The following is a 21,251-nucleotide window of genomic DNA, read 5'->3' on the forward strand; positions in this document are numbered from 1 at the left end:
ACATTGTTCTCCCTCTCTATGCAGGATCTCGTACATCCCTTCCAAGTGAATGACAGTGGTAGCTGGGCACCATCTAGTTCTTCTGGTCTCATAGTTGTATAGGTTTAGATCTGCCCTTTTTTAAGAATTTAAATTTTCTTCTGCATTCTTATCCCATTCTATCTAGGACCATCTGTTGTGTCCCTGGTCAAAATGGTCAGTAATGGTAGCCAGGAAGTATATAGTACTGGTCTCAGGTTAGATGCCATGCTTTGTGTGGTCTGTTAGTCCTGTGTGCTAGTTTTGGTTTTGAACATTTGGTTTCCTTCTGTTCTATATGAGTAGTTTTATCTTCGGTGTCTGCTTGAAAGCTTTTAAGACCCCAGATGCTACTTACTAAACTAGGATGTAGCACATTATCTTTATGAACTATGTATGCCAATTGACTAAGTTGTCCCCCAAGACTATGGTCCTAAGCCTTTTAACCCAGTAAACTAATCCCATGAGTTAGTTCAATATGTCAATGAAGTCTCTGTAACTGTCCCCTATGTGCTTTGTTACATATGTGAATGCGACAAAGACAAATGTATATATACATATGCCTACAAATACACAGATACACGTGTATGTGCACATGCATTTACCCACATATGCCATTGTATACATGTATATACACACATATCTACCTACCTTACAACACATATATTTTTTGGTTGTTGTTACTGTTATTGCAGAATTGTATATGTTAGGGCATTTACCAAAACTATCCCTTTCTTTTGTGTACTTTTTAGTGCTTTTATTTACCTTGGCCAAGTTGTACTGACTTCATCAATATTTGGTATTGCTTTTCCCCAAAATAAGCATCTACTATCTAAAAAGTGTTTCCTCCTCCCTCCCATCCCTGGTAGCCATCAAAGAATGCTGCTTTCTATATATAGTGGGACCATTCAATCTTTGTCCTTTCGTGATTGACTTTATTTCACTTAGCATTATGTCCTCCAGATTCATCTTTGTTATAAGATGTTTTGAGGACTCATTTATTCTTTATGGTTGTGTAGTATTCCATTGTACTAGCACAGTTTGTTTATCCATCCTTCCATTGACAAGTACTTATATTGTTTCCATCTTTTTGCAATTGTGAATAATGCTGCAGTGAAAGTAGGTATGTTGTTGTTAGGTGCTAACAAGTCAATTCCGACTCATAGTGACCTTGTACACAACAGAATGGAATGTTGCCTGGTTCCAACAGACTGTAATACTGCCCCGTCCTGTGCTGTCTTCACAATCATTGTTATGCTTGAGCTCATCATGGTAGCCACCGTGTCAATCTGTCTCATTAAATGTCTTCCCCTTTTTCACTGGCTGTCTACTTTACCGACCATGATATCCTTCTCTGGGGGCTGGTCCCTTCTGACAACATGACCAAAGTACATGAAGTTGGAGAAGTCTGTCCATTCTCCCTTCTAAAGAACATTCCAGCTGTACTTCCTCCAAATAGATTTGTTCGTTCTTCTTGCAGTCCATGATATTTTCACTTGACTGCTAACCAGAAGGCTGGTGGTTCAAACCCACCAGACACTCCTCTGAAGGAAGGTTGCACAATCTACTTCCGTAGTGATACCACCTCAGAAACCCAAGGAGGGGTTGCTATGAGTCAGGTTTGACTTGACAGCACACCACCACCACCACCATGGTATTTTCAATGTTGTTCACCAACACCACAATTCAAATGCATCAGTTCTTCTTTGGTCTTACGTATTCACATGTATATGAAGTTTTTGAAAATGCCATAGTTTGGGTCAGGTATTTTGCATGTAATTCATAATCCTAATAGTTGTCCTGTAAAATGGGTGTTATGATCAGAACTAAGTTATACCACTACTTTAATGGAGGATATGAGACTCTGCCTGCTCATTAAGCACAAGTCACTATGCTTTCTTTAGTACTGGTAAGTGCTTGTGGACTGAATGTATGGAGAAATGTCCTTGTAGAATGAATGAATGAACAAATATTGTTGACACTGAGTTTATATCATTAGAGAAAGAATTAGGGAAAGAACAATTAAGCTGTACAATTCTATTTCCATGCCACTGATTTCACAAAGAATGATCAGTAATTGTGTGAAGGCAAGTATGATGGAGGAGTCCAGTAAGGTACTTATTGAATGAATTATTTGGAAAATAAAAGCCTATCCTGAAAGACAGACCCAAGAATCATGATCAAATAGAAAGATATTTAATATCACTCAAAGTGTTTTCTGGGACACCAGTTGGATGACCAACATCCCAAGTATTACATCACAGGGCCTGTGTAAACTTACCTTAGAACAGCCACGTCCAAGTTTAATATATAATATCCCACCTCCAACTTATAGTGGCTAGTGTAATTAATCTGGTCACAAACCTTACCATCAGAAGCCGGACAAACTCAGAAGAGTAAAGCATTTGAACAGAGTACAGTTGAGCAGAGATTTTGAAAGGTGTGGCTTGGGAAAGATCTATGATTAAGCAACCAGACTTTCTGGGTTCTAGTCATAGCTTTGGTGCCAAGTCATATTGTGAATATTGAAAAAAGTGTTAACCTCTCTGAGATTCACCTTTAAAGAGTCATCTGGCCTTCATAGTCAATTCACTTACTGAATAGAGCCTGTGTATCAAAGTCTGTCATCTTGTCTTTGGATACCTGCCTCTCTTGCTTCTTGAAACCAGACTAATCTAATGTAGTACAGCTCTTTGAGTTTGATTTATTGCTTGTTCTGACCAGTCCTTTCTTCCTCAAGATTTTCCTCCCAGACTCCAGATCTGTTAACTTATTTGATCTGTCAGATCCATGAAGACATTTTCTGACATTTTCCAAACCCTGACACACATATTTGGCCCTTCCTGGCAAGTTTTGCCATTTTGCCATCCAAGCAGGAACTTTGATCTATTTCATGATGGTCTTCATCCAAAACTCTCTCTGTGGCCAAACCAACCTTAGCCACCATCCTGTATGTGCCCTACTTACTCCAGCTGCTCTTATGCTCTCTCCTTGTATCCACCACCACCATGGATTGCTGCCAAGTAGACTCCAACTAATGGAGACCCCATGTGTGTCCAAGTTGAACTGTGCTACATGGGGATTTCTATGGCTAATTTTTTGGAAGTAGAGCACCAGGCCTTTCTTCCAAGGTGCCTTTAAAACTCACTGCCGTGAAATCAGTTCTGACTCATAGTGACCCCTCCTTGAGTTTCCAAGGTGGTATCTCTACAGAAGTAGATTGCTCCAGTCTTCTTCTGAGGAGTGGCTACTGGGTTTGAACCCAGTCAAATGCCTTAGGCACTGTGCCATCCAGCCTCTAGGTGTATTTTAACCCCCAACCTTTCTGGCAGCAGCCAGGCCCATTAACCATTTGTACCACCCAGGACCTCCTCTACTTGCGTGCCCCTCCTTTCTTTCCACTTATGCACACTACCCACATTCCTGCATCTCTGTAACCCTCACATCCTTCATAAAGTTATCTGTCATCATCCTTTCTGTACTGATCAATCCTGACAGCACTTCCTGCCTGTACTACTCATTTTAATCTCCTTAAAAGTCTGTAATTCCTCCATGAAATCTTATAATCCTTGAGGACAAGAATTGTGACTTATGTCTATGGCATCTTTCAGGACCCAGCACAGTGTTATGTATAAGATGATAAATTCTTGAATCAATACTTGTGTAATTCAGTAAAGGCCATTAGATCATGATTAAGTTAGTTGATTATAATTCTGTGTTTGACCTATTTGCTTAATTGTTTTCTAAAGGCTATTCTTTGCCCATCAAAAGAATCACAAAACATCAGTTGTTCTTGGAAGGAAAATATAAATTAAAAAGCTCTGTTTTATTTTTGTTTATTTGGTTTCTCATGAAGATTAGCAACATGATAAGAAATTCATGTAGTACTTATAATTCTGTAGGGATTTGAAGATCACTTCTTGATGCCACTGCTATGTGAGAGTAGCTTGCAGTGGTTTTTGAAACTCTTCACATGTTACCCACTCAGTACAGATATCCTATCAGGACCCTGCCAGGTCCCTGGTCTAAGTATGCATTTATGTATCTTAAATTTTGAAAAACCCCCAATGTTCATCCTTTAATACTGTGTTTCTCGAGTTAAAAGTTACACTGATTTTGTTTTCTGTAGAAAATTGTTTTTCTAAGTGCTTATCCCTTTCAAAATTGATATAAACTCTTATAAATGTCACTCTTGTTTTCATTATTTGTCTTCTCAGATCATCTGGTACTGTTTGTCAAGTCTGCTATTCTATTTCATCTTCTTAACCTAGTGGAATATGTGAGACACACACACACACACACACACACACACACACATCTTTTTACTGTTTTCTCTAACTTGCAAATAAAATTTCTGCGAATTTTGGTAAACAGCAATTGTTTAATTGGTTTCAGTCTTCTAAATATACCCAACTTCTCTATTTTAAAGCAAGATTTGCCTTAACATTAAGTTCCACTAAAAAAAGTAAAAGTGTTTACAATAACAATGTGATAAAGTACTAGATGAAATACCTATATAAAGGTAAGGACTATACAGGTCATTTTATGTATATGACATTATTTTAACCCCACAGAAAATGTAAGAACTATACATTTTTTGTGCACATTTGAAAGAACTATGGATTGTCTTATACATGTTAAAGATGGAGTAACTGTGGCTTGGAGGATAAGCCTCAGTTTCCTGGTTGCAAAGCTGCTACTGTATAAACTTGTTCCTGATTACCAAGCTGACACAAAGGAGAGCTAGGATTTGAACTCAATTCTTTCTAATATAGTGTGTTTGTATTTTGAAGGAGATAAATAACACAAAAAAAAAATTTATTTGAACAACTAGGAATGAATTTGGGGAAAAAAAAAAGTGCCAGTAATGAAATGATCCAACAATACAAAAAATCCTTACTGAAATAATGCCTTTTTCTCGCACTAAAGAACAGAACAGGATGGAAAACTTTAGCAGCTTAAAATTACACACACACGCACACACACAAATACAAATATATATACATACCTGGAGTGAAACATAATACAAAAGCAAACATGTCATACTTGTAATATTCAGGAAAGCACTAAAGATAAAATATAAATTCTTTTACTTTATCATAGTGTTTGATCAAAGAATTTACAAAGAGGAAATAACAGGGTTAATTTTAAAGTCCCCCTGATGTGCTTGTGCTTGAGAAAGGATGACCTTTTCTTTATTAGTGTGAATTTACCTTCAAGGCAAACATTTTTCAATCAACACTAATTTGCATATCATTTATCAAGAGAGAAGAAGTGCAAAATAATTTTGTTTAAAGATTTCCCTTTGTTTTAAGTGTCATTAGCAGTTGTGACTAATCAGATTTTTACAATCTCATCAGGCGCTTTTAGAAAATCTCTCTGAACTCATGTGGAGGATGCATTTATTCCTAAGTGTCCTATATTGCATTACAGCACAGCAGAGAGTCGCAGTCTGCTACAGATGTTTATGTGAAATGCAGTTAACACTCTGCCAATTTAGTTTTTATAGGGACACAATCAATTTTTATTCATTTAAAACCCAGAATGCTTTCTTTTATTGTGTGCAGCCTCTGCTGATTATATAGCTAAACAAATTATTTCTCTGTTTGTACTGAATGGTTGTATTGGGGAAGGCAATGGGATGATATAAGTGTACCATATATACATCAGACCAATAAATAATGGTTCTCTTTTAGGGTATGTTCCTTGCAATGGGTTATTTAGAGCATTTTTTAGTTTTACTTACTGTAAATACACATAAATGAAATGTAAATCTTGCATTGGGCTGTGTCATCTGATCTGGGTTTTAGTAGAGCTTTATAGTTTATGAGCTATTTTCATGTACATTACTTCACATCATTTAAGATGCTTACTTTCTATGGCCAAGACTTTGGAATATTTAGGTATTTCCATTGTTCTTCTAAAAGAGTCCCATTTATTGCACTACAATTAAAAATGTTTCATAAAATGTCATTACTTCACATAAATATATCAGATAAAAATATAAAATATATACCTATACATATATTTTAACTTAAATTTTGCTTTTTACTGAAGTGATCCTTGCTTAGCTAACATTGTGTAAGAACACTTAAACTGTGTCTAACATGTATTTAAACCAAAAACACCAAACTCACTGCCATCAAGTTTCGACTCATAGTGACCCCTTCTTGGATTTCCAAAGTGGTATCTCTATGGAAGTAGACTGCCCACTCTTCCTTCTGAGGAGTGGCTGGTGGGTTTGAACTGCCAACCTTCTGGTTAGTGGTCAAATGCCTTTAGGCACTATGCCACCAGAGCTCCCAAACATATAATTGTACTTTGATTTCTAAAAATTTAAACTTAAATTGACTCTATAAATGTATTCAGGCTTTTGCTACCTAAAAATTATGGTGAACATTTCTGTTTTGTTTTACTGTTCAAGTACAGTAAAAATGTTTGGATCACCTAATGGTTTTTTCCTCTGTCTTTTAGCTGCTCAGTAAATTTATCCCTAACTATTAATATATAACATGTACCAAAAAGAATTAGTTGATGTTCAACTATTTCAGAAGTAGCATTTGCTCAAGAACCTATAGTACTGAAGGAAGAAGTTCAAGGTGCACTGTAGGAATTGGCCAAAAACAAGGCTACAGGAATTGATGGAATACCCATTGAGATGTTTCAGCAAATGGATGGAGTTTTGAGGTGCCCACTCTTTTATGCCAAGAAATTTGGAAGACAGCTACCTGGACAACCAACTAGAAGAGATCCACATTTGTGCCCATTCTGAAGAAAGGTAGTCTAACAGAATGCAGAAGTTATCAAACAATATCATCACTATCACATGCAAGTAAAATTTTGCTGAAGATAATTCAAAAATGGTTGCAGCAGTATATTGACAGGGAACTGCCAGAAATTCAAGCCAGAGTCAGAAGAGTTTGTAGAATGAGGGATATCATTGCTGATGTCAGATGGTTTTCGACTGAAGCAAAGAATACCAGAAAGATGTTTAGCTGTATTTTATTGACTATGCAAAGGCATTCGAGTATGTAGATCATAACAATTATGGAAAGTATTGTTAAGAATGGGAATTCCAGAACACTTAATTGTGTTCATGAGGAACCTCTACATAAGAGGCAGTCATTAGAACAGAACAATGGGGTACTGCATGATTTAAAATCAGAGGAGGTATGCATCAGAGTTGTATCATTTCACCATACTTATTCAATCTGTATGCTGAGAAAATGATCCAAGAAGCTATTATTTGAAAAAGAAGCTATTATTTGAAGAAGAACTTGGCATCAGGATTAGAGGAAGACTCATTAACAACCTCCATATGCAGAGGAAACAACCTTGCTTGCTGAAAGTGAAGAGACTTTAAATACTTAGTGATGAAGATCAAAGACTCCAGCCTTCAATATGGATTACACCTCAACAAAAAGAAAACACAAATTCTCACAGTTGGACCAATATGCAGCGTCATGATAAAGGGAAAAAAGATTGAAGTTGTCAAGGATTTCATTTTACTTGGATCCGCAATCGATGCCAATTGAAGCAGCAGTCAAGAAATCAAATGATGTATTGCATTGGGCAAATTGTCTGCAAAAGACCTGTTTAAAGTGTTAAAGAAAAAATATGTCACTTTGAAAATTAAGGATGTTTCTGACCCAAGCCATAGTGTTTTCAGTAGCCTCAGATGCATGTGAGAACTGGACAGTGAATAAGAGAACAGAGGAATTGATGCATTTGAATTGTGATATTAAAAGAATATTGAATGCTAGAAAAATGAACAAATGTGTCTTGGAGGAAGTACAGCTAGAATGCTCTTGAGAAATAAGAATGGCCAGACTTCTTCTCTTGTACTTTGGTCATATTGTCAGAAGGGACCAGTCCCTGGAGAAGGGTATCATGCTTGGTAAATTAGATGATCGGTGAAAAAAGAGGAAGACCCTCAATGAGATGCATCAACACAATGGTGGCAACAGTAGCCTCAAGCATGACAACAACTGTGAGGCTGGCACAGGGCCAGACAGTGTTTTGTTCTGTTGTACATGGGGTCGCTATGAGTTGGAACTGACTTGGTGGCATCTACAAAGACCAACTATTAATGACATCGACTGACATGTATCTGTATTGTTAGGTAGAAGCTGAATAGCTTCACAGTTGAAATGTGTGGCATTCATGGTGAGGTGTTTCAGCCCAACTTTTGATTGGAAACCTTCATTCACATTTCTAAATAATCTCTAGTTTTCTTTTTTACAGGAAATCTCTGTTATTCCATTTGTCTTTCAACAAGAGAGCCAAGTGAATATCTTTTCAGAGTTGAATTAATGTCATAATTTAGCTAATTGCATAAAGCTTTTCCTTCGGCAGCAGTCCTCATATCAATGAGGTAATGGTTGAAGAATGCCCTTAGAGAAACAGATTTATAGAAAACTGAGCTGCTTTATTCTATTATTTACACATATTTCATTACTGTATTTAAGAAGGAAACAATGGAGCACTTATATGTATGAAACTGTGTGCTAGGTGCTGAAGTATGTCATTTCTCAAGGTTTCAACTTGTAGATCAAATATTACCTAGAAAGCCATTAATCTCATTAAAGGTGAATAACAATGTAAATATTTAAATATTAATTTAATGAACTTCGTCTTGGAGTTATTCTTGATTGTGATCTTATCTTCATATATCATATCCAATCTCTTAGGAAAATCAATTTGGTCTACCTTCAAAACATGTTCAGAATTGACCTCCTCTCAAGTCTACTGCTAGCACTTGTTCTAGCCATCACCATTTCTGAATTAGGTTACTGAAGTTATTGAAGTAAGCTTTTAACCCCCTGCTTCATGAACTTCAATCTATTCTCCACAGCCAGCAATATCCCCACTAAAATGCACATCAGATATTGTAAGTCATCTGTTTAGAACCCTCTATGGCTTCTCACTTCACTCAGAGTAGTAGCAAATAGCCTGTAAGATACCAGATGATCTGAGCCTCAGTTACCTTACCAACATCATTTCTTACTCTTCTCACACTAACTCTGCATCAGTCATTTTGGCCTTTCTGTTCCTTGCACCCACCAAACACATACTGTAAGGGCCTTTGCATTTGCTGTTCCTGTTGTCTAGAATGTTTCTTCTCCCTAACATCCCCCATGGTTTGCTCCCTCATCAATTTCTGGTTGTTGTTAACATGGTAATTTCTCCATGAGTCCTCACTTGCCCTCATTCCCATTTAAATTGCAACTCTGAACTCTAGCTTGGAACTGTTGCTTCTGTTGTGCTAGGAATTTTTCTTGTTTCTTTTGTGTCTCTTTCTCCATTTCAGTGAATGTTCTAGAAGAGAAGGCTTTGTGTCCTTTTTTTTAAAAAACTATTTATTTTGCCTTGGAATGTGTACGCTTACTCAATTCCTAATACTGAAAGTTTCTGAGAGGGCTTAAGGGAAAATAGAAAGTTCTGAAACTTTCCTGTTTTTTTTTCCCCCCGCTTTAAATCTTTCTCCCTGACTTTTCATATGTGCAATAGACTATAATTTTCAAGAGATTAAAGATCTGCTAAAATATTAGAACCAAAGGAAAAATTTCTAAATATACATCTGCTGCACTATATGAAGAAGAATGTGCCATCAGGATTGGAGGAAGACTCAATAACAACCTGCGATATGCAGATGACACAACTTTACTTTCTGAAAGTGAAGATGACTTTAAGCACTTACTGATGAAACTTAAAGCCTGCAGTATGAATTACATCTCAACACAAAGACAGCAAAATTCCTCACAACTGGACCAATAAGCAGCATCACAATAAATGGAGGAAAGATTGAAGTTAAAGATTTAATATTACTCAGTTCCACAATCAGCACCAATGGAAGCAGCAGTCAAGAAATCTGATGACATATTGTACGGGTAAATCTGCTGCAACAGACCTCTTTCAAGTGCTGAAGAGCAAAGATGTCTCTTTGAAGACTAAGGTGAACCTAACCCAACCATGGTGCTTGCAGTTGCCTCATATGCATGTGAGAGCTGGATAATGAATAAGGAAGATGGAAAAAGAGTTGATGCTTTTGAGTTGTGGTGTTGGTGAAGAATGCTGAAAGTATCATAGACTGCCAGAAGAACAAACAAATCTGTCCTGGAAGAAGTGCAGCCAGAATTCTCCTTGGAAGGAAGAATGGCCACACTTTGTCTCACCTACTTTGTTCATGTCAGAAGGGACCATTCCCTAGAGAAGGACATCATGCTTGGTAAAGTGGTTTTTGTTATTGTTATGTGCCATTGAGTCAGACCCGACTCATAATGACCCTTCCTTGGGTTTCCAAGGCAGTATCACTATGGAAGTAGATTGCCCCATCTTCCTTCTGAGGACTGGTGGGTGGGTTTGAACCTCCAGCCTTCTGATGAGCAGTCAAGTGCCTTAGGCACTACGCTACCAGAGCTCCCATGGTAAAGTGGAGAGTCAATGAAAAAGGGGAATGCCCTTTATGAGATGGATGGACACAGTGGCTGCAATGATAGGCTCAGGTATAGCAAGGATTGTGAAGTTGGCACTGGATCAGGCAGTGTTTTGTTCTGTTGTACATAGGGTCACTATGAGTCAGAGCCCACTCGATGGCACCTAACAACAGCAACAACATACCTGCGTGCTTCTAAAACATATTGTAGTTGAGGCTAAAGGTGAACTGCTGTGTAGGGTTCCTAGGTGCCAGCAGTTTGGTGTTTGGCCACGTGGCTGATTGATTCTAATAGTAGCATGTATGTCCTTAAGCTTGCCTTGATTCGTGTGTTCCTTGAAATAGAGAAGGTAATCACTTTTAGTTTGTAAAGCTTTATTATCATGCTGCAGGAATTATTCTAATGAGTCATATGTTGTTTTTTAGCTGCTGTCAAGTAGACTGCAACTCATGATGACTTTATATAAAACAGAGCAACACAATGCCCCGTCTTGCATCATCTTCATAATCACTGGCATGTTTTTATGGCTGTTGTGCCAATCCATCTCACTAAAGTTTTCCCTTGTCCTTACCAGCCCCTCTTCTTGAATAAACATTATGTTCTTTAGGAACTGATTTTTCCTGGTGACATGTCCAAAGCAAACAAGGGAGGCAGTGTTCTGTTGTTACCCATAAAGTTTCATGGCTACCAATAACAATTTTCGGAAGTAGATCACCCGACCTTTATCCTACTTTTTCTTAGTCTGGCACCTCCACTGAAACCTGTCCACCCTGAGCAACCCTGCTGTTATTTGAAATACCAGTGTTAAACCTTTCAGCACCATAGCAACATGCAAGCTACCACAGTATGACAAACAGAGAGACAGAAAGAATCATTTAAGTAAAACAATTTAAAAATGAAAACTAGGAATGGTTACATGGCAATTCTTTTTGCTGTTGGGTCACATCAAATCAATTTTTGATTCCTAGCGACCTCAAGTGACAGAGTACACAGACCTCATGTGACAGAGTACAGGCTACAGTCATTTCAGAATCAGATCACCAGGTTTTTCCTCCTATGAGCTGCTGGGTGGTTTAGAACTCCCAGCCTTTCAGTTAGCAACCATGCTCTTACCCCCCACACGATGAGGATTCCTATGGCAGTTCTTACAATGCCTGATGTCTTTTTTAGTCTTTGATTTATCAGTCTGGTTGTCTCTACTCACTGGAATACGTTACTTGAAGTCACACTTTGATTAATGCCACATGAGGATACATGGTGACCCCAAGGCCTTTTCTTTGAGGTTGAAAACATTCTTCCATCCAGCCTTCCATGGTGGGTTTGGCCTTTATTAGGCAGATACTAGGCAGACAGAGCTTTGGTGAATTCTAAAATGTAATTGTTTTTATTTTTATTTTTCCTTATGCTCTCACCTTTTATATCTATGTATAGAAAATTTTTCTAGGCCCTAGAAATAAAAATAAATAAATAAATATTCTTGATTACAAGAGGCATATTTTCTATCTAGGAAAACCAAATACTCATCCACAGAAAACCCCAAACATTGCTGTAAACTTGATTCTGACTCATAGGCACCTTATAGGACAGAGTAGAATTTTCCCATAGGGTTTCTAAGGCTGCAATCTTTATGGAAGTAGACTGCCACATCTTTCTCCTGTGAAGCAGCTGGTGAGGTCAAACCACTGACATTTCACTTAGCAGCCAAGTGCTTATCCACTGTGGCACCAACACTTTTTTACACATAGTCCATAAAAATAAATATGACAGAAGTTAAGAGAAGGAAGCATCAATGAGAAACCCTAGTAATACTTTAACAAAATCTTTAAACTTCTTTGAGACTGAGACTAGTGGAATAGTCAGAATTCTATTTCTTGCAATATAAATAGCAAATAAATATATAAGGCTGGCATCATCATGGAAATATGAACAGATCAAACTAGTTGGGTGGAGGGGTAATATCTTTACAGATTTCCAAATTTTGACTTCATCAGGTAGTCATATAGGAGCCTCTGAAGGTTGTGGTTAGGTGATACATACAAAGTAATATATTTTGAATACACAATAGTAGTAATGTGTAGAATGGATTGGAGGAGGATGGGAAGTGAGGAGGATGCCTTTTGGGTCTATTTCAGTGATAGAGGCTGATGCTGTCCGAAGTGTTATCCTGAGTTTCCTTAAAAGAAAACTTCCTCAAAAGAAGCAACTCTTATCTACCCTGACACCAGAAGAACTAGATGGTGCCTGGCTACCACTATCAATTATTCTGATCAGGGCTACATTACATGGATCCTGATAGAATGGGAGAAAACGTGGAACAGAACCTCACATTCTTAAAAAGTCCAGGTTTACTGGACCAGTTGACTGGAGGACTCCCTGAGGCTATTGTTCTGAGATACTCTTTCTTTGAACTGAAACAAAATCCTGAGGGCACCTATTATCTAAATAACAGATTGGCACACATAATAAAGTATATCACCTGTGAGTACTGTGATCCTTTAAAAAAAATCATCTATATGAGACCGAAAGTCAACAATTACTTTAAAACAAAGATGAGAATGTAAGGGGGTGGGGAAATTAGATGAATAGAAATGGAACCACCAGAATGGAAAAATGAAAATATTCATGCATTGTGAAGAATATAAACAATGTCACTGAAAAATTTGTGTAGAAATTGTTGAATGGGAAACTAAATTGCTCTAAAAACCTTCATTGAAAACACAATAAAATATCATTTTTTTAAAGCCTCATGGTGAAATAAGCTTGGGAAATACTGCTTTGTGTATCATCTTGGATAAGCATAATACTAGTTAAAATTAGCATATTTTAAAGACTCTAAGAAGTTCTTCAGTAAAGAAATCTGTTTCATTATGGTTAACCCTCTTTCTAAAACTTAATTTAATCATCAAACTATTTTTGGTGTGTGTTTATTGGGGATGGTCAGAGGAGGAATTGCTAGCCTAGGTTTGTGCATCTAGATTAGGGTAGTGGTAACAGGAGAGCAAAATTGGATTTATGAGCCATTTCAAACAGAGAGTTGACATTATCTCTGTGTGGGTCAAAAGAGAGATGAGCCCACTGAGTAATTATGGAGGAAGGGAGACAGGGAGATTTTTTTTTTTCCCAAAGGAGAACGTAAGCTGAAGAATAAGGACTATATGATAGCCAAGAAAGCCCTATGGAGTAGTTCTACTATGTAACGTATGGGGTCGCCATTTGGAATTGACTTGAAAGCAACTGATTTTTCTTTTGTTTATATCCTAAAGAATTTTTGTGTCTACCTTAACTTTGCATTGGCTTTATCCAATGACTGCATTGGTTTAGTGAAAACCAAACTCCTTTGTGTAAATTCTTCAGACTTTCAGGTTTAGTTTCTGTTTCCTATTATTCTCTTCGAATTCATTTCTGATTCCCTATCTTTTAGTTCCTGTGGTATAGTAAATTACACAGTATGGCTTTGTCAGACATAAGTCTTTGTAAACTCCATGGCGGAATTTGCCATGAGCAATTGAGTAGCTTCTGATTGTTAATGTTATCCACCTGGGATATTTCTGTTGAGCGTGGCAAGAAGCAATTTTCTGGGAATTTCTCTCTCTCTCAGGTGTTACAGAATTCTGATGTTCAGATTGGTTAGTTTGGCCACTCTTCCAAGCTCAAAAGGAGTCCTTCTAAAGGCAGAAGAGTCTCTCTGACTACTGGCTGAGAAAAACGTGCTGCTGAGCGAGACACTGAGAGACACACATTGCTGAGAGAGAGACACCGAGAGATACACACTGCTGGGAGAGAGACTGAGCGACTGTTGGCTGGGAGATGGCAGGCTGAGAGACTGAGCGTTGTTCCTGAACTTGAATTATAGCCTGGTGCTTCCCTAATAAACCCCACAATATGTGAGTTCTGTGTGGGCACTGAAGCAAATTATCAAACCCAGCAGAGAGGTGGTGGATGCTGCGGGAGGAACGGTTGGTGTCAGGGTTAATGAAAGGGCTGGAGGGAGGCAGCATGTCTGGCCTTGCAGAAATAGGCCTTGGGCTACTGATGGTGATTCTGTCCTCCTCTTGTAGGGTTAGAGGAGGTCAGAAGATGTGGCCTCTTTGCTCCTTTGGCAATTGCCTTTTATCTTCTCCCACTTCACCTTTTAGGCTTAGTCTGAAAATGACTTACATAGCTTTTGACTCTGAACTCTGTAAGGACTCAAGTCTTATCCGCTGGATTCTCCATTTCTGGCTGCCTCAGGAACCTTTACAACCCCAGCTGCGGTTTCAGGGATAACAACTCCTTGGCTGGTATCCCAAATAGTCCGGCTCCAGCCTCCCATAAGGGAATCAATTATTTACCACAGATTATTTCTAGGCATGACTCCACTGGATGTTTTTAGCCCAAACCAGGGGTAATGGCACAGGGCACCATTCTCTCAAACAGTGTTGATTCATGGCTTATTCTTATCTCTTTTCTTTTTCAAAATTTTTATATAGATTCCCCAGCATGCATTGCTTAATTTACAGCATCACTCTTGAATTCCCAGTAAAATCTTTGCATTAGAATATAGTTGGCAGGTTATGAATCCAGACTTCCAGTTCTGTTACTGTGTAGTACTGGGCAATATATTTAACTTCTCTGAACACGAATCTCTTGCAGCTGTGAAGAGAGGATAAAAATGATTGACTTATCTTAATAATACCTCCTTTATGTTATTTGGTTATAGGAGGATCAAAGGAGATAATGCTCTTGCTATTGTTACATGCCCTTGAGTTGTTTCTGACTCATAGTGACCATAGTACAACAGAAGGAAACACTGCCCAGTCCTACACCATCCTCATAATTATTGCTATGTTTAAGTGCCCATTGTTGTAGCCACTGAATTAATCCATCTCATTGAGGGTCTTCCTCTTTTTTGCTGACCATCTGCTTTACTAAGCATGATATGCTTCTTCAGTTACTGGACCCTCCTGATAACATGTCCAAAGTATGTGAGATGAAGTCTCATCATCCTCGTTTCTAAGTAACATTCTGGCTCTACTTCTTCCAAGACAGGTTTTTAAATTCTTCTGACAGTCCATGGTCTATTCAGTAGTCTTCATCAACTCTGTAATTCAAAGGCATCAATTCTTCTTTGGTTTCTTATTCATTGTCCAGCTTTTGCATGCATATGCGGCTGTTGAAATACCTTTTTTCAACAGTATAAATGTGGGCCTTGCCAGATGAAATACACAAGAATCAAATTGACTATATCTGTGGAAAGAGACAATGAAGAGGCTCAATGTCTTCAGTCAGAACAAGGCCATTGGCTGATTGCAGAATAGATTATCAATTGCTCATACGCAAGTTCAAGTTGAAGCTGAAGAAAATTAAAACAAGTCCATAAGAGCGGAGGTATGACCTTTACTATATCCCACCTGAATTTTGAGACCATCTCAAGAATAAATTTGATGCATGAACACTAATGACTGAAAACTAGATGAGTTGTGGACAGACATCAAGGACATCATACATGAAGAAAGCAAAAGGTCATTAAAAAAACAGGAAAAAAAAAAGACCAATGAGATAATACACATCAAGAGTTTAGCAGAGTTGCTGGCACATACATGTTCGGTAAAGGGTAGTTATTATTGGACTGCTTGGAGAAGATGATATCTGTGAATTAAAGTTTTATTATAGATAATTTAAATAAAATTTGTTTTTTCAGATTCACATATTCACCAAGTCTTATCCACAAAACATTGCCTCATGGGTATTTGTTATTTTTATCAGCATAAATTTATTTGTACTTTAAAGTTGTTTTAAAAATATATACATAATAAACTCTGAGGACTTCTGGTAAGATGGCGGAATAGGAAGACAAGCTCCATGGACCCTCTTCAACAACGAAAAGAGAAACCAATTGACAGAGATACAGAAGATAATCCTGGAGCCCTGAGCTTTGAAAGGAAGTATACAGAAGTGGATTAAGCACCAACTAGTGGAAAAAAGGAATGAAAATAGTGAGTATGGAGACAGTCAGAGCAGTGAACTGACAGCTACTCTGACAGGACCAACAGCCTGAATTTTTCCAAGTGGTGTTGGGACCTGAGAATTGACCTAAAGATCAGCCCTGGCCACCAAGGGCTGCAGTGATGACTGAGCTGGTGACCTGTGACTAGGAAGGGAAACAGCAAGGAGGGAGATAACCCAAGCTGTGGACTTTCAGCTGTCTGGAGGACATGGCCATTTTGGTTGTTTACAGGTAGTGGGCATTTTGGATATTTAAAGTGACTGAGGGTGCAGCCATTTTGAATGTTTACAAGCAGTGGCCATTTTGTATATTGAAAGTGACTGAGGATGCAGCCATTTTGAATGTTTACAAGCAGTGGCCATTTTGGATATTGAAAGTGACTGAGGGTGCAGCCATTTTGAATGTTTACAAGCAGTGGCCATTTTGGATTTTAAAGTGACAGCATTCTCATTCTGATTCCAGGGACCTACGAATAGGCTCTGTTTGCCAAGGATGGCAGGGACATACAGGAGACAGACAATAAGAAAGGAGACAGGTGGTGAGTGTATAAATATTGCCAATGAGTGAATAGAGGAACACAGCACAGTACCCTGCTTACATAGATAATATACAAAGAAAACAAAAATCATGGGCAAGTCACTCTAACATACAATCATCAATTAAACATAAACACAAAAATGTCACAATTTCCTAGGAGACAACAGAGCACAGAAAGTCCACACAACAGTCCACACAAAGAATCTCGATAAAGCAGGAGAAACAAGGGACCAGGATACACACTCAAAACACATCCCTGAGGAAGATGCAGCATTGGAACTCCCTGATAAGGAATTCAAAAGAATTATATTTAGGTACCTTCAATGAATTGAGAGACAGATCAAGGAAAACACTGACAAAATTGAGGAAAACACAGAGAAAACCCTAGAACAATTTCAAAAGACAATACAAGAACAAAATGACAAAATAAATGAAAAATTAGAAATGATACAAAATCCACAGACAGAAATCCAGAAGATCGATACTAAATTTTCAGAAATAGATAACACATTGAACAGGCAAAGGAGTAGAATTGAATCAATGGAAGACAGAATTAGTGAGATTGAAGGCAAATACCTCAACACTTCTTTGGAAAGGGAACAATCTGAAAAAAGATCAAAACAAAATAAAGAAAGCCTAAGGTTTATGTGAGATAGCATCAAAAGGAATAACCTACATGTAATCAGAATTCCAGAACAGGAAAAGACAAACGCAGAGAAAATTGTCAAAACTTTGTTGGAAAAGTATTTTCCTGATATGATGAAAGATGAGAATATATCCATTCAAGAAGTCCAATAAACCCCAAACAGAATAGTACCTAAAAGAAAATCACCAAGTCATATCATCATCTAACTCACCAAAACCAAAGACAAAGAAAGAATCCTAAAAGCAGCATGGGAAAATGAAAAGTTACCTACAAGGGGCAACTAATAAGAATAAGCTCAGATTTCTCGGCAGAAACCATGCAGACGAGAAGACAATAGGATGGTATATATAGAACCTTGAAAGAGAAAAATTTCCATCCAAGAATTATGTACTTGGTAAAATTGTCCCTCAAAGATGATGGTGAAATTAGGACATTTCTAGATAAGTAGAAATTAAGGGAATTTGTTAAAATCTGACCAACCCTAGAAGAGATGCTAAAGGGAGTCCTTTGGACAGAGAACCAACAACAAAAAACAACTGACCATTAACACACATGATGACATAACCAAGAAACCAACCCATTTATAGAAGTATACAAAGTAAATAAGCCTACATGATTATAAACAGGCAACCAGAGACACCAATTGACAAATGAAGACAACTACAAACTAGAAAAGGGGAAAAAAACATGTAGTTACAGAACTTCTAAATGGTAGGGAAGTCAAGACAACTAGTAGATAGAACGGACTGTTCTAAACTTGGGAAGAAATTATAAATCACAGGGTAACCTCAAAGAAAAATGATAACCCTTCACAACAAAATAAAAAAGAGGACCAGTTCAAATATTTAGCAAATACTAAAACAATAGCAACGAATGAAGTGGTAACATGATTCATAAACAAAATGAGCTCAGCACAGAAAATTATATGGAACAAGGAAGTCAACACTATGAAGGAGCACATAACAAAATGACAGCAACAAATTCATACTTGTTGACAATTACATATCTGACAAGGGACTTATCTCTAAAATTTATAGAAAACTCCAACACCTTAACAACAAAAAGATTAAAAATCCAATTAAAAAATGAGCAGAGGACATGAATGGACACTTCACCAAAGAGGATATTCAGGTGGCTGGCAAATACATGAAGAAATGCTCATGATCATTAGCCGTCAGACAGATGCAAATGAAAACAACAATGAGATACCATCTCACCCCAGCACTAATGGCAAAGTTCAACAAGACTGAAAATGGCAGATGCTGGTGAGGATGTGGAGAGATTGGGATTCTCATCCACTGCTGGTGGGACTGTAAAATGATACAATCACTGTGGAAAACAGTATGGCAATTCCTTAAAAAGTTGGAATTAGAAATACCATTTGACTCAGCAATTCCATTTTTGTTGTTGTTATGTGCCATGGAGTAGTAATTCCATTACTCGATATCCTAAAGAAATGAGAGTCAGGACAAGGACAGATATATGCCTACCCATGTTCATTGCAGCACTGTTTACAATAGCCAAAAGATGGAAACAACCTACGTGCACATCAACAGAAGAATGAATAACCAAACTGTGGTATGTACATACAATGGAATACTATGCAACACTAAAGAATAACATAGAATCTGCAAAACACTGCATAACATGGATGAACTTGAAGGACATTATGCTGAATGAAGTAAATCAATCACAGAAGGACAAATATAGTATCAGTTCATTATTGTAAAAAATCAAGGAAAGGTTTATATATAGAAGGCAACTTTGTTGGTTAACAGGGGTGGGAGGGGTGGGGAGGAAACACTACAAAAAAATGCATTCACCCATGTCACTTTAGTTTTGTGTTTTTCACTGTACATAAATTATATTTCAATAAAATGTATTAAAATATATTTTATTTCTAAGATTCTACTTTTGTAACTATTTTCATATAGCACTTGATTATACTGACAATGCACAATTTAAACTCTAGTGTGGCTTTTGTCCAAATGATCAAAAGTACTTAATTTGTCAATTCTTAATTATTACTTTATTTATAGTTCACCTTATTTTATCAACAGGAATGATAGAGTAGCCTGTTGTTATTTTCTGTGGAGTAGACTCTTGAGTCATAGGAACCCCATGCACAGTGGCACAAGAGGTTAGCCGGTCCTGCACCATCCTCATGTGATCAGTAGGAAGTATATTGCCAGATTTTCCTAGTTTGTCTCTGCTGAAATCTGAACACAATCATAACAACACATAAACCACCACTGGCTTGATGGGTGGTGGCTGTGCATGAGGCAGCTTGACTGGGAATCAAACCTGGGTCTCCCACATGGCAGGGGAGAATTCTACCACTGAGTCACCAACATAGTAGAAGTGGTGCACATGTAAGAACCATGCTATCTATTCAAAATATTATACCCAGATGACCAACTGGGTGAAGAATCAACTGCTTTATGAAAATGCACAAGTTGCTTTTTCATGAAATAAGATGATAGATTCTTGACTCATTCTCCATCTCTCTATTGAATAAATATTTTGAGAACTTGACATTTACTGAAAGCCTATTATGAATCAGGCTTTGCTTTTCTGTCTATAACTGTGTGTGTGTATGTGTGTGTGTGGGTGTGATTTTGGTGAAGTTTATAGAACAAAGTTATTTTCCATACAACAGTTCATACACATTTTGTTTCATGACATTGATTGCAATTCCCATAAACTAACAGATCTCTTTGCACATCCTCCATGTAGTTACCTTTTCCCTACATCCTTCTTTCATCTGTATTCCTGCCCTCAGAGCTATCTCCCTGTGTACATACTGCCCTTCTGATCTCCCATGGTTGATTGTTCTAAGGAGTGTATCTATCTGGTGAAAATGTTTACCCTATATGTCTGTCTGTTGTTTGGCTGGAAGCCATAAGAGTGAGTTCAATTCCAGGCCCAAAGGGTGACCAGGGGTCATAATCTCAGGGGTTTCACCAGTCTCTATTAAACCGGTAAGCCTGGTGTTTTTATGATTTTCAGTTTTGTTCCACATTTTTCTCCCATTCTATCCAGGATCTCCTGAACTGATCCCTTTCTGAGTGGTTGACAGTGGTAGCCGGGTACTATATAGTTTTGGTCTCAGGGTCATGAAAGCTGAGGTTTGCATGGTTCACTAGTCCCTTCTAGTAATTGGTTCCATGCATCTTTGATTTTCTTCATTCTTCTTTGCTCCAGATTAGGCGAGATCAATTGTATCTTAGATGGCTGCATGCAGGCTTTTAAGACCCCAGTCACTACTCACCAAAGTAGGATGTAGAGCAATTTTTTATGTAGTATATTATGTCAGTTGAGTTTGATATTCCCCATGATCATGGTCCTGAGCTTGAGGGCCCAGTGGCTAAGAAGTTATCATAACTTTGCACCATTGTTGTTTTTGTTAGATGCCATCAAGTCAGCTCCAACTCATAGTGACCCTATGTACAACACAATGAAATACTGCCTGGTCCTGTGCCAGCCTCATGATCCTTGCTATACCTGAGCCCATCATTGCAGCCACTGTGTCAATCCACTTTGTTGAGGGCCCTCCCTTTTTTGTTGATCCTTCACTTTACCAAGCATGATATCCTTCTCCAAGAAATGGTCCCTTCTGACAACGTGA

This window comes from Orycteropus afer, unplaced genomic scaffold, assembly GCF_000298275.1.
Source record: "Orycteropus afer afer isolate SDZICR_OR568_19922 unplaced genomic scaffold, OryAfe1.0 scaffold00181, whole genome shotgun sequence".
NCBI lineage: Eukaryota > Metazoa > Chordata > Mammalia > Tubulidentata > Orycteropodidae > Orycteropus > Orycteropus afer.